Source organism: Apium graveolens, chromosome 9, assembly GCF_009905375.1.
Source record: "Apium graveolens cultivar Ventura chromosome 9, ASM990537v1, whole genome shotgun sequence".
Classification (NCBI taxonomy): Eukaryota; Viridiplantae; Streptophyta; class Magnoliopsida; order Apiales; family Apiaceae; genus Apium; species Apium graveolens.
The window spans coordinates 210,644,124-210,661,053 of record NC_133655.1 but is presented as its reverse complement, the minus strand read 5'-3'; positions in this window follow the sequence as shown (position 1 = coordinate 210,661,053).

The window sequence follows — 16,930 nt, the reverse complement described above, 5'->3', positions numbered from 1 at the left end:
TTTAGTTCTTTGTGGTGGTGATATAGGAACATACGCAGCGCAACCAAATACTTTTAAATGAGATATATTAGGTACTTGACCAAGAACCAATTCTTGAGGGGATTGTTTGTGGTAAGCAGAAGGCTTTAATCTAATTATATTTGCAGCATGAAATATTGTATGACCCCAAACAGATATAGGTAATTTTGCTCTTAGGAGTAAGGGAAGGGCAATAAGTTGAAGTCTTTTAATTAAGGATTCTGCTAAACCATTTTGTGTATGTACGTGAGTTACCGGGTGTTCAACTGAGATTCCTACTGACATACAATAATCATTAAAAATTGCAGATGTAAATTCAGCAGCATTATCTAGTCGGATTGATTTATTGGGATGGTCAGAAAATTGAGCTCGGAGTTTAATGATTTGGGCAAGTAATTTGGCAAAGGCTGTATTTCGGGTTGTAAGTAGACATACATGAGACCATCGAGTTGACGCATCAATTAAAACCATAAAGTACCTAAATGGACCAGAAGATGGATGATTAGGACCACAAATGTCAACTTGAATTCTTTCTAAGAATTTCGGGTGGCTGTTGCACATAAACTTCTTCTTTTAACTTACCATTTAGGAAGACACTCTTGACATCCATTTGATACACTTTGAAATTTGAATGTGCCGCAAATGCTAGAAAAATTCTTATTGCTTCAAGTCTTCCAACTGGAGCAAAAGTTTCATCATAATCAATTTCTTCTTCTTGTGAATAGCCTTTTGCAACCAACCTTGCCTTGTTTCTGGTAACTATACCATTATCATCCATCTTGTTCCTGAATACCCATTTAGTTCCAATTACACTTCTGTTCTTTAGTGCATGAACTAACTTCTAAACTTTGTTTCTTTCAAACTGATTTAGCTCTTCTTGCATGGCAGATATCCAATCAGGATCCATTAGAGATTCTTCAGTTTTCTTAGGCTCTACCTGAGACAGAAAGCATACATGTAGGCACTCATTAGCAGTTGCACTTCTAGTCCTTACACCATCAATAGGATCACCAATTATTGCATTTTGATTGTGACTCCTATCCCATTTTCTGGTATGAGTTTGTTGACTGGTGCCTTCATCATTTTCCTCATTATTTGTACGACTAGTAGATCCTTCTTCTCTTCCCCCCCCCGAGTTTGTGCTATCAAATTCAGGTGTATGAGATGAGCTTCTATTTTCATGATTTTCCTGTTCAACAGTCTCTTCATACTTCATCTGTTGTGCATTGACTTCAGTCTCTTCATCAGAATCACTGTCAATGTTGAGATTTTCAAATGCAAGGGCTTCAGCTTCATTATCATCAATGCATTCCAAGCCTGGACACTTGTCATCATCAAAAGTCACATCTGTTCTCTCCATGATTTTCTTTTGATCAATTACATATGTTAGAAAATGAATTAAACAGGGGGTGAATGTATTTTTGTATTTTTCTGCTTTTTCTGCTTTTCTTGAATTTTCCATTTTGGCCAATCATCTCGGTGTCCACACTCTTCCACAATTTGTGGTTCAGGATCGGAGTTTATAATAATTTCAGATGCCACGGAAAAAGCATATACATCATCAACCTCAATACTCCCACGATCCAGTAATTTCGCGTTATGGACATAATTCAATGAGATCTCATAGTTTTCAGGTACCTTTGCTTCTGTGGAAGCATTTGCCACTTCTTGGGAAACATTCTCTTCTGGAGGCAATCCCACGTCTGGGAGTTTTGTTACAGCCACTTCAGGGGCTTGAACCTCTTCAGGAGGCAATACCACTTCTGGGGTATTTTCTGAAACTTTTGCCACTTCTGGGGCAATTCCAATCAATTTCTGTTTTCGTGGTACAATATCTTTTGCATCAATAGGTCTACCACGCTTTTGGCGTGGCTTTGAATCACCAATAAATTCCGCTAAAATTTATTTATTGCCAGTGATTTCAATCGTGGTCGGAGCATTAACAGCAGATATTTTTGATTTCACTATATTCCTAGAATCATTAAATGCATTTGGCATTTGATTAGCAATATTTTGCATATGTATGATTCTTTGAACCTCAGATTCACATTGTTTAGTACGCGGATCAATAGCATTTAATCCTAAGGCATTCCATGATATTTCTGAATTTAATTTATGCAAAATTTTATCTCCCCCTAATGTAGGGAACATAGATTCATCAAAAGGACAATCAGCATACCGAGCAGTAAAAACATCACCAGTTAATGGTTCCAGATGCCTTATAATAGACGGAAAATCAAAACTAACATATATACTAATTCTTCTTTAAGGTCCCATTTTAGTTCTTTGTGGTGGTGATATAGGAACATAGGCAGCGCAACCAAATACTTTTAAATGAGATATAATAGGTACTTGACCAAGAACCAATTCTTGAGGGGATTGTTTGTGGTAAGCAGAAGGCCTTACTCTAATTATATTTGCAGCATGAAGTATTGCATGACCCCAAAAAGATATAGGTAATTTTGCTCTTAGAAGTAAGGGACGGGCAATAAGTTGAAGTCTTTTAATTAAGGATTCTGCTAAACCATTTTGTGTATGTACGTGAGCTACCGGGTGTTCAACTGAGATTCCTACTGATATACAATAATCACTAAAAATTGCAGATGTAAATTTAGCAACATTATCTTATCAGATTGATTTAATGGGATGGTCAGAAAATTGAGGTCAAAGTTTAATTATTTGGGCAAGTAATTTGACAAAGGTTGTATTTCGGGTTGTAAGTAGGCATACATGAGACCATCGAGTTGACGCATCAATTAAAACCATAAAGTACCTAAATGGACCAGAAGATGGATGATTAGGATCACAAATGTCACCTTGAATTCTTTCAAAGAATTTTGGGGACTCAGTTTGAAGCTTAACTGGGGATGGTCGGACAATCAGTTTTTCTAAGGAACATGCTGAACAATGAAGTTCATCTTGGGATATTATCTTTTGAGTTTTAAGAGGATGTCCCACAGAATTTTCAACGATACGACGCATCATAGATACTCCTGCATGACCGAGTCTTTCGTGCCAAAGGGAAAGTAGTTTTGGGTCTATGACTTTGAGGATGTTGACACTATGAGATTCAAGAACTCGTATACTCGTAACATATTGTAAGGTCCCGTAAGAGGGCTATTTTAAGCTAGAAAGGGGGTTGAATAGCTTAATTAATACTTTAAAAATTGTTGTGGCGTTTTAAAAATATTTTATCTCTTTTTAAAACTTTACCGAGTGGTTATGCAGTTTATATGTACGGAAGATAAAGTGCAAGGAAAGAAAATACCACACGATAATTTTATCCTGGTTCGCGATGGTGTAACCTCTAATAGATTCGCTCACCTCTACTCCAGTCCCCGAGCTCCTCTCCCGGACTCGGGATTTGACCTTATAATAAACTCGCTCCTTTAGTAGGTGGAGAAGCCTTTACACCCTTTACAAATATTTATCTTGGTGCGTAACACAAGGGTCACCACCTCAAAATAAATATAATACCTACATAACTTATCTTAGACAATAACTCCCTGTTATTTCATCAAAGTTGTTGTAGAGCCTTTGTGTGGACTTGGCTTCCTTAGCTTTTATCGGTCTTGGATCTTAGTGATCCGGTCTTGGGTCTTTCCTCTTCTTCACGGTACGAAGACTACTAACTCCCCGTTAATATGTCTAGGACTTGGGTCTTAGAACGAGAATCACCTCACGTCACTTCACCTCACTACAAAACTAACAAGACAATCCACGAAACAAACCAAGTATAGAAAATATGGTTTGAACTGGTATGTTACTGTACTAGCTCACAAATAATATAATATTCAAATAAGAATATTAAAACTGAAAAAGAATACTTGACTTAGAATAATAAATGGCAGTCCAAGTATTTTTATAATTACTCCTTTATAAATTTAATGAAGTTGTGGAGTAATACGAGAAGTCTTTTATATAAAGCACGTATAGCTTATGACTTCTTTAGTATTCTTCTTCTTTCGATTACGTATTTATAAATCGAAGAATACTTTAGTTACAATCTCGGAATTGTAACTTATCCTTTACGCTCGTAGGCTTAAGGATTTTAGTATACTTATATTTCGACACTTATGTGGTCAAAGTATACTTTTAACTTCAAGAACTTGTATAAGTTTTATGATTCTTAGCCAAGATCCATATAATAGAAGTGCAAGTAATTGGTGTAAGATCGTGCTTTTGAAGTTTAGACGAATAATTACGAGTAATTTATATATATCGAATAATAACCCCAAGGAACACTGAAATATGTTAGAAGGGGCTTATACGATATGTCTCGTAATTGTTTATATACACGATATGTGTTAGCCAAGATCCAATTAAAGAGCTTTAAAATAATTGGCTAACTCATGGATTTGATTCATCTTTAAATAACGGATGATTACGAAGTAGTTTATATGAAACAAGCTATAATCCCACGGAACACTAAAGATGTTAGAAGGGATTACACTTTTACTTTGTAATATTTTATATGTACGTTATTAGTTAGACAAGATCCAATTAAAGAGCGTTAAGTAATTGTCTAACTCGTACGATCCATTTTAAAATTTGACAAATTACGAAGTATTTATATGAGACAAGTAATAATCCCCCGGAGAGCACTAAAGATGCTAGAAGGGATTATACTGAAACTTCATAATTATTTTATGAGCACGAATGAGTCTTAGCCAAGATCCAATTAAAGTGCAAGAAATAATTGGATAACTCGTACTTGTGTCAAATATAATCTCCCCTTGGAGATAAAGTACTTTTCTTTTTAGATCTTCTCGTTGGAATGATTTTTATGAAGATCAAGTACTTATTCGAATTCCGAGTTTGAATCTAAGTTCTCCTCGAGAACTTCCTTTATAAGAGAACTTGTATTAGAGCTTAAGAAGAGAAGTTAAGTACAAAGCTTAAATACAAAGAACTCAAATAAGAAGCTAAAACTAACCACTTTTGAAAAACGGTCAGAAAAGTTTGCCGAAAAAATTCGTCGGAGGTTCGGCCGGATTTTGGCACTTTGGTAGAACTTGGGCAGCCCTTCGGGAGGCCGGGAAGTGGTAGTGGATGAGCTCACTTGTTGGGATAAATCTTGGTTGGGTGAAGATAAGCTTGGGTTTCAAGAACCTTGTATATATGTAAGTATATAAAAGAGAGAGAAGGTTTTTGAGAAGAAGTTTATGTATAGAATTTGAAAGAGATGAAGAGAAGCACTTCTTGAAAAAATCCTAGCAACTTTGTGGCTCTTTAACTTAAGAAAATGGGTTGAGGTGGGGGTTTATTTATAGGAGAAGTTGGGTGGATTGAATGGTAGAGATTTGAGAAGGAATGAATGGTGGATGGAGTGTATCACATTGATTGATGACATGGCAAGTAGGTTGTGTTTCTTTGCAAGTGGGAAGGAAGCACAAGCTAGTATTCATTCAAATCTCAGCTGATATATATATATATATTAAATATATATTTTCCTTTTCTTTTAATCATTCTTTAATTACTTTAATTAAGGATTAAGCACCATTAATGATGACCACCCAAAAACTCTTAAATAAATATCATAAAAAATATGATAATTACCTAAATATTATAAAATGATAAGTTTTGGTCAACTTTAGTCAATGGTAACTAGGTCAAACGTGGTCAACTGTGGGACCAATTGCCTCGATTTTTGTGCCTAGACAAAAATTCTCTGAATGCTACGAAATTTTTACCATACTTAGAAAATATCATTTATATGATCCATACCAAATTTCAAGTCATTATAGCATGTGGAAGTATTTTATATAAAAAATGAAACTGTTTTGTTAGTCTTTCTTCCGAATAAAAATATCGCTGGTCTTGAAATAAAGGAGATGGATCTTTTGACCAAAGTTTTGACTTGTATAAATACTTAAAATATATTTCTTAATATATAAAATATATTTGGATGATAGGAAATGTGTTTGAGTATTTTTGAATAATTTTCTCCGAGAAATGCTGATTTTACGAAACGGGAGAAAATTACTGTAAGTATTCATAAATGAGTTGCAGAACTGGATATTAATATTCCAACCTCGAATTTAATAATCTTCGAATAAAAACTCTTATAATATATGTAGAGATATATTTTGGAGTGAAAAGTTAAATATTTTTGATATAGCATGAGATCTCTAAAGAATATTTCTGCAATATTCCTTATTCGATCTTGTTGCTATATTCCTGTTGCAACACAGATCTAAGAAATATCATATATTTATGTTTCTTCTTTGATCATATTGCCTTAGATATATACTCCATAAAGATATAGTTTTGATATTTTGTAAAAATGGAATATCTCTTTTATCTGTTTAAAAGACATGATTTTGCTAGTTTGACTTTTTGACTCTGATTTGGATCAATTAAATTCATGTCCTAATGCAGAGGATCTATGTGTTCTTAATTTTATGTTTAATCATACAAATACCAAAATAAATAATATATCTAAGATATTCTTTCAATCTTCCCCTTTTTGGTATTTGCCAAACAAACATAAAATTAATAGTGTGTGCTTCCCCTTGGTGTATGCATGAATTTTTGAAAAATATTTTGCACATAAAGCATTGATGTACTTAGAGATTAAATCTCTTTCTTGGGATCCTGTAAAATACTTTGTTAGATGTATCATACAATAATAGAAGCACAGATATAGATCCTTGTATATTAAAAAGATATCAATATTCAAAAATTTTGACAAAGAAATTTGAACATTAAGGCATTAAGGGGTCCAATTTCTCTTCCCCTTTTGTTTGGTACATGCCAAAAGGAATATGTAGAATTTTATCTAAAAAACATTAACGTTTAGAAAACATGGCATTTTGATTAATATTTCTAGTCAAATACATGTATTTGAGCATGTAGAAATTAATAAAATGATATGCATGGTAAGTTTGGTCTGTTTTTGTATGTATGGAAAGAAAGCAGTTAAAACAATACCTTTGAGATATAATACACGTAGTTTAGCATTAGGAAGTATACATGCATGGTTTGACTGAAAAGATAGCATATTATTTGTACAAAATCCAGTGTTTGATTATATCTATTTATGATGAGTCCTTTTTCACTATTATTGATTACCAAAGATTGCAGTTTAAAAATAGTTTTGATAAGTATGATGGTGTGACTTAGTCGTTTGATAGAACTATACTTAAATCCATGATCAGTCAATTTAGTTTTAGCAAGTTCTTTTCAGTTTGATAGAATTCATGTAGCTTTAGACAAATTGGATTTAAGCCAATCTTTAATTTTGTTCAATCTTTAAAGACCATAATTCATGTAAATACTTCCTTACTGATTGACATTCTAGCATACATAATTTTCAATCACAATTTACAAAAACTGTCACTAATGCAAACAATGTTCATATTACAAGGTCTGAGATCTAAAACATTCTATTCGATCAAATCGACTTTTCCAGCTACTGTCATATTACAACATCTAATTACTAATACATTCTATTTCTATTTCAGAGCCAAGTAGTAGATTATACATTTTGGAAAGCTAATACATTCTAAGGAGCTGGACATTTCGAAACAATTTATTACACATACAATAAAACTCAATATCTTTTACTCATTCACTTACCACAAAAGATTCAGTTGGATTGGTTTAATACTGGGACTTAATACAACAGCCTGATGTGTAGGTGGAAATAGGATTATTATAGGTTAAGAATATATACCTGTCATACCTTAGCAGAATGAGACTTGATGATATTGACATAATGTTTCCATAAGCTAAGCTTGATCAGTTTTGAGCTGTGCATGCGTCTGGTTAGCCTGCATATAAGTTAGATAATATACACATATACCAGTTACCAAATTGCTTAACTTTCAACTGATCTGAAAGAGACAGGAGCAAACATTTATAGAAAGTTAATTTGACAGTCAATTTGGTAGATAAGATTAAACTGACAGAGTAATTTAAAGACAGTTTTTAGAAAATAATCAACTTCACAGATTAGTGATAGAGCTGATTAGGCAACATCATAGAACATGACACTAAGCTATAATGCATCACCAACAGTAAACACAAATTTATATTCTAATACCAAGACCCAGAGAATTTTAAAGTCAGAATTGACTGTGTTCCTACAGAGATTTATTAGTGAATTTAAGAGCAAAAATTATAGTACAAGTATGATAGTGTATGCAACACCAGATGTAGTAGAATGCAGATTATATTACATTGAACAAAAGTGTTCATATCAATCAGTGTGGTTCACTGATTAAATAGAACAAAGTTCTGTACCTGTCTTACAAATTACAAAGCATTAGAAGTACATACACTCCAGTAGGTTCAACCAAATTACAACAGAGTTAAGGTTACAAACATCACATCAGAAATCAAAAGGTTTAATTTAAATTACACCAAAAGAAATACAACAGATCAGTATTAGATCATCAAAAAGGGTGCAGAAGCAGCAACACAGCAAGACACTTAATCATTCAGTAGCAAGAACATCAACACATATCATCCAATAACATTACCATCAGCATCACAGATATAACGACTCATACATTTTTTATAATATTTAAATATATAATTATTGTGTAAATAATTAAATAAGGAATTTTGTATTAATTATGGTCCCTGTTCTGACTTATTAGTGCTTATATGTGATCGTTGGATTGCGTGGTGTGTTTTTATGAGTAACTGTTGCACCATTTTATTTTTATTTCACTTTTAAAAAGTGATTTTATGACAATCTTATTTTCAAAAATTATTTGGGTTGTCTCTAAAATTATTTTTATGATTTTATAATTTCAATGATTATTTTTGGGATTTTATGAAATTTACAACTCAATATTCTATTAATTATTTATTTTTAAATAATTTTCTAATTGCATGTAATTGTAAAATCCATATTTAAATTCCGTGATTCTTCAAAAATTACGAGACTCATATTTTATTACCTTTATAATATCCCGAGAATTTTAGAATTATTTTTGGTAATTTACAGGATTAATCTTGCGTATCCGCGGTCTCGCTTAATCGTTAAGTGCGGATATAAATCGCTTTTCAAAACTCATCTGAAAATTTCAAAATTTATGCTTTATTAATTTTAGAATATTTATAAAATTTTGGAATTATTTTGAATATATATTTCGAGGGGGTTCTTGCGTGCGATATGAATCGTTATTGGTACATTTCGGTGTTATAAATCGGGCTTGATTCAAGAATAGCCACGTGTCCCTTTTATTTGGACACGCGGCTTGGTAACCAGAAGTGTAGCAGCAGTTGGGTTGCATCATCTCTCTCTCTCGTCTCACATCTCTCTACTCTCTCTTCCTCTCTAAATTCTCTCATCTCTCTTTCTCTTATTCTCCTCTTTCTCTCCTCCTTCTTTCCCTCGCCTCTTCTGTTCTTTCCGTTTCTTGTTTTCCGGCACTGTTCCTCCAGTTGCTTCTTTTTCCGGTAATTAATCCGACCATTTTCTTTCATCTTGTTCTGAGTATCGGCTTGATTCAGTCATATTCGGAAATATATGTGTATGTATGTGTATCTATTGTGTGTGTGAGTATTATGTTGTGTGGTGTGTTTTCCGGGATGGTTCCCGGCCGGTCAGTGTTTTGGCGTGGTTGTGATGGTGCCACGTGTTACCCACGCGCGGGTGCCCTGTTCTGTTCACTCTCGACTTTTAATTATTATTTTTCGATTTTCTTTCGATTTTCTGCAGGAATTATTTGATTAATGTTCATGATATTACTAATAATTTGCGTGGGAAAACAATTTTAATAATCGGTGAAATTTATTCGGACACCCGTATATTCTCGGACACCAATAAATTTTGCCGCCGCGCGCGATGAATTCTTTTACGAGCGCGCGGTGGACGGTGATGACCCTGTTTTGAGTCCTAAATATTTTAAATAAATAAATAACTCGTATAAATTATTTTCGGGACTAAAAATTTATTTATGTGACGATTCGAATTGGTTTGGTTGGGAATTGACGTCGATTGATGTTTCGACGGGTAGGTCTATAAACAGAGGAGTCGCTGTCCAACTTTTTCTAAAAATTACCTTTAATTATGAATCAAGTGTATATATCTCGTTTAATACAAATTGAACCCTGGTTTCTATGTACACTATTATTGCGCGTATATTATTATTATTTGAACGCATACGAGTCGGGAACTGTATCGTTGAATTAGTTAGTGAGGAAAAGTCAAGCATAATCGGTCGTTTAAACTAGGTTGTTTCAATTTCGTAAGTTCGAGTCGAAGGACCCCGTAGTTGAAGTCAAGTAGAGTCAATCCAGTGTTATTACAAAGCTTTGCAAGGCAAGTACCCCTGAACGAATCTTTTACAGTTCAGTATATATGAATATTTGTTGATTTAAATTACGTACTGGAACAGAACGTTTTAAGTTATATATTCCCCGTATTTAAATATGTTTTATTAACTGATGTTTTGGGGAAAAAGTAACTTCTGAAAATTCCTATCTCTAGATTGTGATTAAAATTAAAAAAGGATTTTTAGAATGTGTGTTGTAATCGTTTAAAAAGAGATAGTGTTGGATATATTTGATAATGTCATGGCTAATATGATTTATGTTTAGTTTTCAGATCTTACTTAAACAGGATAAATCAGTACTTACTGGAAGTCAGGACTTAAGGATATCAGTACTTATATTATCAGGAGATAATCATCAGAAGATGGATATCAGAACTTAAGTGCTGAAGTACATTCAGATAAGGACAGTAGCTGATTAAAGGAAAGAAGATCGAGATAAACATAAGAAGAGATGCATGAAGAAGGAATTCTATGAAGAATAGAATACTTGGAAGAAAAGATATCTGATTGATATATTTTAGGAAGCGGAATTATATTCCATATCAATTAGTGATTATCTTGTAACTGTGTAGTATATAAACACAGACATAGGGTTTACACTATAAGTGTTATCATATTCGAGAAGATTATTCGTAGTAACCCTAGCAGCTCTCGTGATATTTGTTCATCACTGAGAGGTAACAGTTCCATACTGTAACATAGTTTATTGTTTCAATAAAGTTTGTTTTCTGTTACTTGAGATATTAAAGTTCGATTTGATTGTACTTTACACTGTATTCACCCCCTCTACAGTGTGTGTGACCTAACAAGTGGTATCAGAGCCTATCTGTTAACGCACATACAGTTAAAGATCCAAACACAATCATGTATGACACAGAAACTCCAACTAAGCCTACCAAAACTGAAGAACCACCAAAGACACAAATTCAAAGTCGGTATGAGACCATCAGAGTTCCCATACTGAGACCATCTGAATATCCCATATGGAAGGTGAGGATGACCATATTCCTGGAAGCAACAGATCCAGAATATCTTGATAGAATAAATGAAGGGCCTCACAAACCAACCAAGCTCGCTGTTGCAGTTGCAGGTGAAGCAGCAAAGACCGTACCAAAGGAGAAGAGTGATTATACTGCTGAAGATATAACATCAATTGTGAAGGATGCTAAGGTACGACACTTACTGCATAGTGCCATTGATAATGTAATGTCAAACAGGGTAATTAACTGCAAGACTGCTAAGGAGATATGGGATGCTCTGGAAACAAGGCGTCAGGGAACCGATACAATTAAGAAGAACAGGAAGACAATACTCACTCAAGAGTATGAACACTTTGACTCAAAGGCTAATGAGTCATTGACTGATTTATATGATAGATTTGTCAAACTCTTGAATGATTTGTCATTGGTTGATAAGGAGTATGATCTTGAAGATTCAAACCTTAAATTCCTGTTAGCTCTTCCTGAATGCTGGGATTTGAAGGCAACAACAATAAGAGACAACTACAATCTTGATGAAACAACTCTTGATGAAATTTATGGAATGATCAAAACTCATGAACTTGAGATGGAACAAAGAAGCAAGAGGAAAGGAGGAAAGTCAAGGACAGTTACTCTTAAGGCTGATGAAGAATCTCCCAAGGCAGCTACCTCAAGGAAAGACAAGGGTAAAGCTCTTTTCACAAAGTCTGATACTGAGTCATCAAGTTCTGAAAGTGATGATGACTCAGATTCTGAAAGCTTGCCTGAGACTGATGCTGATGAGGAGATGATGAAGCTGTGTGCTCTTATGGTGAAAGGGATCACAAAGATTGCATATAGGAAGTTCAGGAAGGGAAAGAAGTTTTCCAGGAAAGGCACAAGTTCTGATAAAAAGAATTTCAGAAGATCTGAGGGCAGAGGAGGAAAGTTTGATAGAGGAGATTATACCAATGTCAAATGCTATAACTGTGGTGAGAAAGGCCACATATCTCCTGATTGCAAGAAAGTGAAGGGTGACAAAGGAAAGGCTCTGGTCATAAAGAAGAAAAGCTGGACAGACACCTCAAACTCTGAAAGTGAGGAGAACTATGCTTTGATGGCAAATGCTGATAAAGAAAGTGCTGAGAGCAGTTCTGAAGCTGCTGAAACAAAGGTACCTCAGACTACTTATGCTTTTCATACTGATGATATTAATGAGTTGAGAAGATATCTTAAAACCATGTTTGTTAGTTATAGAGATCAAACTTTAACATGTGAAAGATTAACTTCTGAAAATCTTGCTTTTAAGAAAAGAAATGATTTCTTAGAAAAAGAGTTAGTTATGTTCCATCAAACTCAGAAGGATAGAGATGATGCTTTTTATGTTAGGGATGAAGTGCTAAAAATGAATGAATCTCTAAAAACTGAGTTAGAAAAGGAAAGAGAGATTATCAGGACTTGGACTAACTCTGGCAGAACAACTCAAAATTTGCTAAGTAGTGAAAATTGGAAAGAGGGCTTAGGTTATGGAGATGATAAGAATGATAAAGGAAATGTAGAAATTAAGCTAGTTGTTGTCAAGCAAAAATCAAAGTTAAAACCTGTTAAGTTTGTAACTGTAAAGTCTGATAATGAGAAATCAGAAGTTAAAGTGGAATTAACTTCTGACAAACTAAAACAGAAAAGACAGCTGAAGTAAACATAGGCTTAATGATTAAGAAGCAGCTTAAGCATAAGCTGAAAGATGTTAAGAATGCAAACAAGGTAAAATCACCTAGGAAAAATAGGAATGGAAAGGAAGGTGTGAATAAAAGCAATAATTACAAGCCTGTTCCTAAAGCTCCTAGGAAAACGTGTCATAACTGTGGAAGTTCTAACCATCTGGCTTCTTGTTGCAGGAAGAATAAGAACATAGACTCCTTACCTTCAAAGTCAGGAGTTAAGAGTCAGTCTGTTAGATACAAACCACAAAATCCTTGTTTTCATTGTGGTAGTTAATGGCATTCCATTTATACTTGTAAGGAATATCATAGTTTGTACTATGATTATTATCAAATAAAACCTTCTTTGAAGAAAGTTTCCATTGTTCCTTCTAGTGTAAATTCTGATTCAAAGTCTGATAGTGTAAGTTCTGATAAGAAAATTGTTAACATAAACTCTGATGTTAAATCCGCTGCAAATGTTAACAAACTTGATAAGGCCAAAGGATCCAAGCAAGTATGGGTCCTTAAAACTAATCATTAGTGGTCTTTGTGATTGCAGGGCAATAGAAAAAATATCCTAGTTCTGGACAGTGGATGTTCAGGACATATGACTGGAAATAAGGCCCTGCTATCAGACTTTGTGGAGAAAGCTGGCCCAAGTGTTTCTTAAGGAGATGGCAACATTGGAAAAACATTGGGATATGGCAATATCAATCTTGGGAATGTCATCATTAAAGAAGTAGCTCTGGTCTCAGGACTTAAACACAATTTGCTGAGTATAAGTCAAATCTGTGACAGAGGTTATTATGTTGATTTCTTTGAAGAACACTGTGAAGTTGTGAGTAAAGCTAAAGGCAAAGTTGTTCTGAAAGAATACAGGCATGGTAACATTTATGAAGCTAAGCTTTCAACAAGTACTGATGGTTCTGCAATATGTCTGATGAGTAGAGCATCAATTGAAGAAAGCTGGAATTGACACAAGAAACTCTCTCATTTAAATTTCAACAATATAAATGAACTAGTCAAGAAAGATCTTGTGAGAGGACTGCCAAAGTCAGTATTTGCTCCTGATGGCCTTTGTGATTCTTGTCAGAAGGCCAAACAAAGAAAATCTTCATTCAAGAGCAAGACTGAATCATCAATTCTTGAGCCTTATCATCTACTACATGTTGATCTATTTGGTCCAGTGAATGTCATGTCTATTGCAAAGAAGAAATATGCGTTGGTCATAGTGGATGAGTTCACCAGATACACATGGGTGTATTTCTTGCACACAAAAAGTGAAACTGCATCTATCTTGATTGATCATGTCAAACATCTGGATAAATTGGTCAAAGATTCTGTGAAAACCATAAGGAGTGATAATGGCACTGAGTTCAAGAATTTGATAATGGAAGAGTTCTGCAAAAACCATGGAATTAAGCAGGAATTTTCTGCTCCTGGAACTCCACAGCAAAATGGAGTTGTTGAAAGGAAGAATAGAACTCTCTTTGAAGCTGCACGTACAATGCTTGAAGAAGCAAAGCTTCCAACCTATTTCTGGGCTGAAGCTGTGCAGACTGCTTGTTTTACTCAAAATGCAACACTCATTAACAAGCAAGGAAAAACACCATATGAAATGGTGAAGAAAAAGAAGCCAAATCTGAAGTACTTTCATGTATTTGGATGCAAGTGTTTTGTTCTCAAGACTCATCCTGAACAGCTATCCAAGTTTGATCTAAAAGCTGATGAAGGAATCTTTGTTGGATATCCACTTTCCACAAAAGCCTTCAGAGTCTATAATTTGAGAACAAGAGTGGTCATGGAATCTATCAATGTCTCTTTTGATGACAAGAAGATTACTGGTCTTGAAGATTTTATTGATCATGATCAGCTGAGATTTGAAAATGAAGACTCAAATTCTGATACTGAAAATCCTGACAGTCTAAGTTCAGATACTGTAAACTCTGATGGATTAAACTCTGATATTATTGAAACTGTGGTGACTACGCCAAAGGAAGATGCGCCTATGTAGGGGGAGCATACTCAAGAACATATCACATCTCAAGAAGCATCAGAACATACATCTGGCTCGTCAAGTTCTGATAAGCCAAATTCTGATAGTTCTGAAAATCTAAATTCTGAAGAATCCAACTGAGAGAGCATAGTTTCAGGGGGAGCATCAGAAAATGAAAATGAAGACAACATGGATCATGGGGGAGCATCCAGTTCTAGAGAAAACCTTCCATTTGCAAGGAAGTGGACTAAATCACATAAACCTGATTTGATAATTGGAAATCCTGATGCAGGTGTCAGAACTAGAACAGGTACTTCAAACGAATGTCTTTACAATTCTTTTCTCTCTCAGACTGAGCCAAAGAAAGTGGAAGAAGCTCTTCAAGATGCTGATTGGGTGCAAGCAATGCAGGAAGAGTTAAATGAATTTGAAAGAAACAAAGTCTAGACCCTAGTGCCAAGACCAAAGAATAGATCTATTGTTGGTACAAAGTGGGTATTCAGAAACAAAACTGACAGTGATGGCATAATTACAAGGAATAAGGCAAGGCTGGTTGCAAAAGGATATTCTCAACAGGAGGGAATTGATTATGATGAAACATTTGCACCAGTTGCTAGGTTAGAAGCCATAAGGATATTTTTGGCTTATGCTGCTCACAAAAAGTTTACTGTCTTTCAAATGGATGTGAAAAGTGCTTTTCTCAATGGAGAATTGGAGGAGGAAGTATATGTTGAAAAACCTCCAGGCTTTGTAGATTCCAAACATCCAGATTATGGCTACAGGCTTGATAAAGCACTTTATGGACTTAAGCAAGCTCCTAGAGCATGGTATGAGACTTTAGCTCAGTTTCTTCTGGAAAGTGGATTCAACAGAGGAACAATAGACAAAATACTGTTCTACCTCAATTATGGAAAGGACTTACTTCTGGTCCAGATTTATGTTGATGATATCATTTTTGGGTCTACAAATAACAGACTTTGCAAGAAGTTTGCCAAACTGATGCAGTCAAGGTATCAGATGAGTATGATGGGGGACCTTAGCTATTTTCTGGGCCTTCAAGTCAAGCAAAATGAAGAAGGCACTTTTATTTGTCAAACTAAGTACACTAGAAACTTGCTGAAGAAATTTGGAATGCAAGATTGTTCAAGTGCATCCACTCCCATGGCCACTGTAACAAAACTGGATAAGGATACTGGTAAATCAGTAGATATTACTGATTATAGAGTTATGATTGACTCTCTACTCTATCTAACTGCTAGTAGACCTGATATCATGTATGCTACCTGTCTTTGTGCAAGATTTTAAGCAGATCCAAGAGAACCTCACTTAACAGCTGTGAAAAGAATTTTCAAGTATCTTAAGGGAACAGCTGATCTGGGATTGTGGTATCCCAGAGAATCAGATTTTAAACTAATAGGTTACTCAAATACAGATTTTGCAGGTTGCAAAATTGACAGGAAAAGCACAAGCGGAAGCTGCCAATTTCTTGGAGGCAGATTGGTTTCTTGGTTTAGCAAGAAACAAAAGTCAATTTCCACATCAACTGCAGAAGCAGAATATATTGCTGCAGGAAGCTGTTGTGCACAGATTCTTTGGATGAAGAATCAGTTACTGGATTATGGGTTAACATATTTCAAAATCTCTATTTACTGTGATAATCAAAGTGCTATTGCTATGACATGTAATTCAGTTCAACACTCTATAACAAAGCACATCAGCATCAGGTACCACTTCATCAGGGAACATGTAGATGAAGGTACAGTGGAATTGCACTTTGTTCCAACAGATCAACAACTAGCAGATATCTTCACAAAACCATTGTGTGAAGCTACTTTTACAAGATTGGTAAATGAACTTGGAATGGTTTCAGGTTCTTTCTCTAAATCTGCTTAGTTTTGTTCAGTTGCATCAGACTTTATGATCAGTATTTACAGAATTTAATCTCTTTGTGTATTCTGTGCT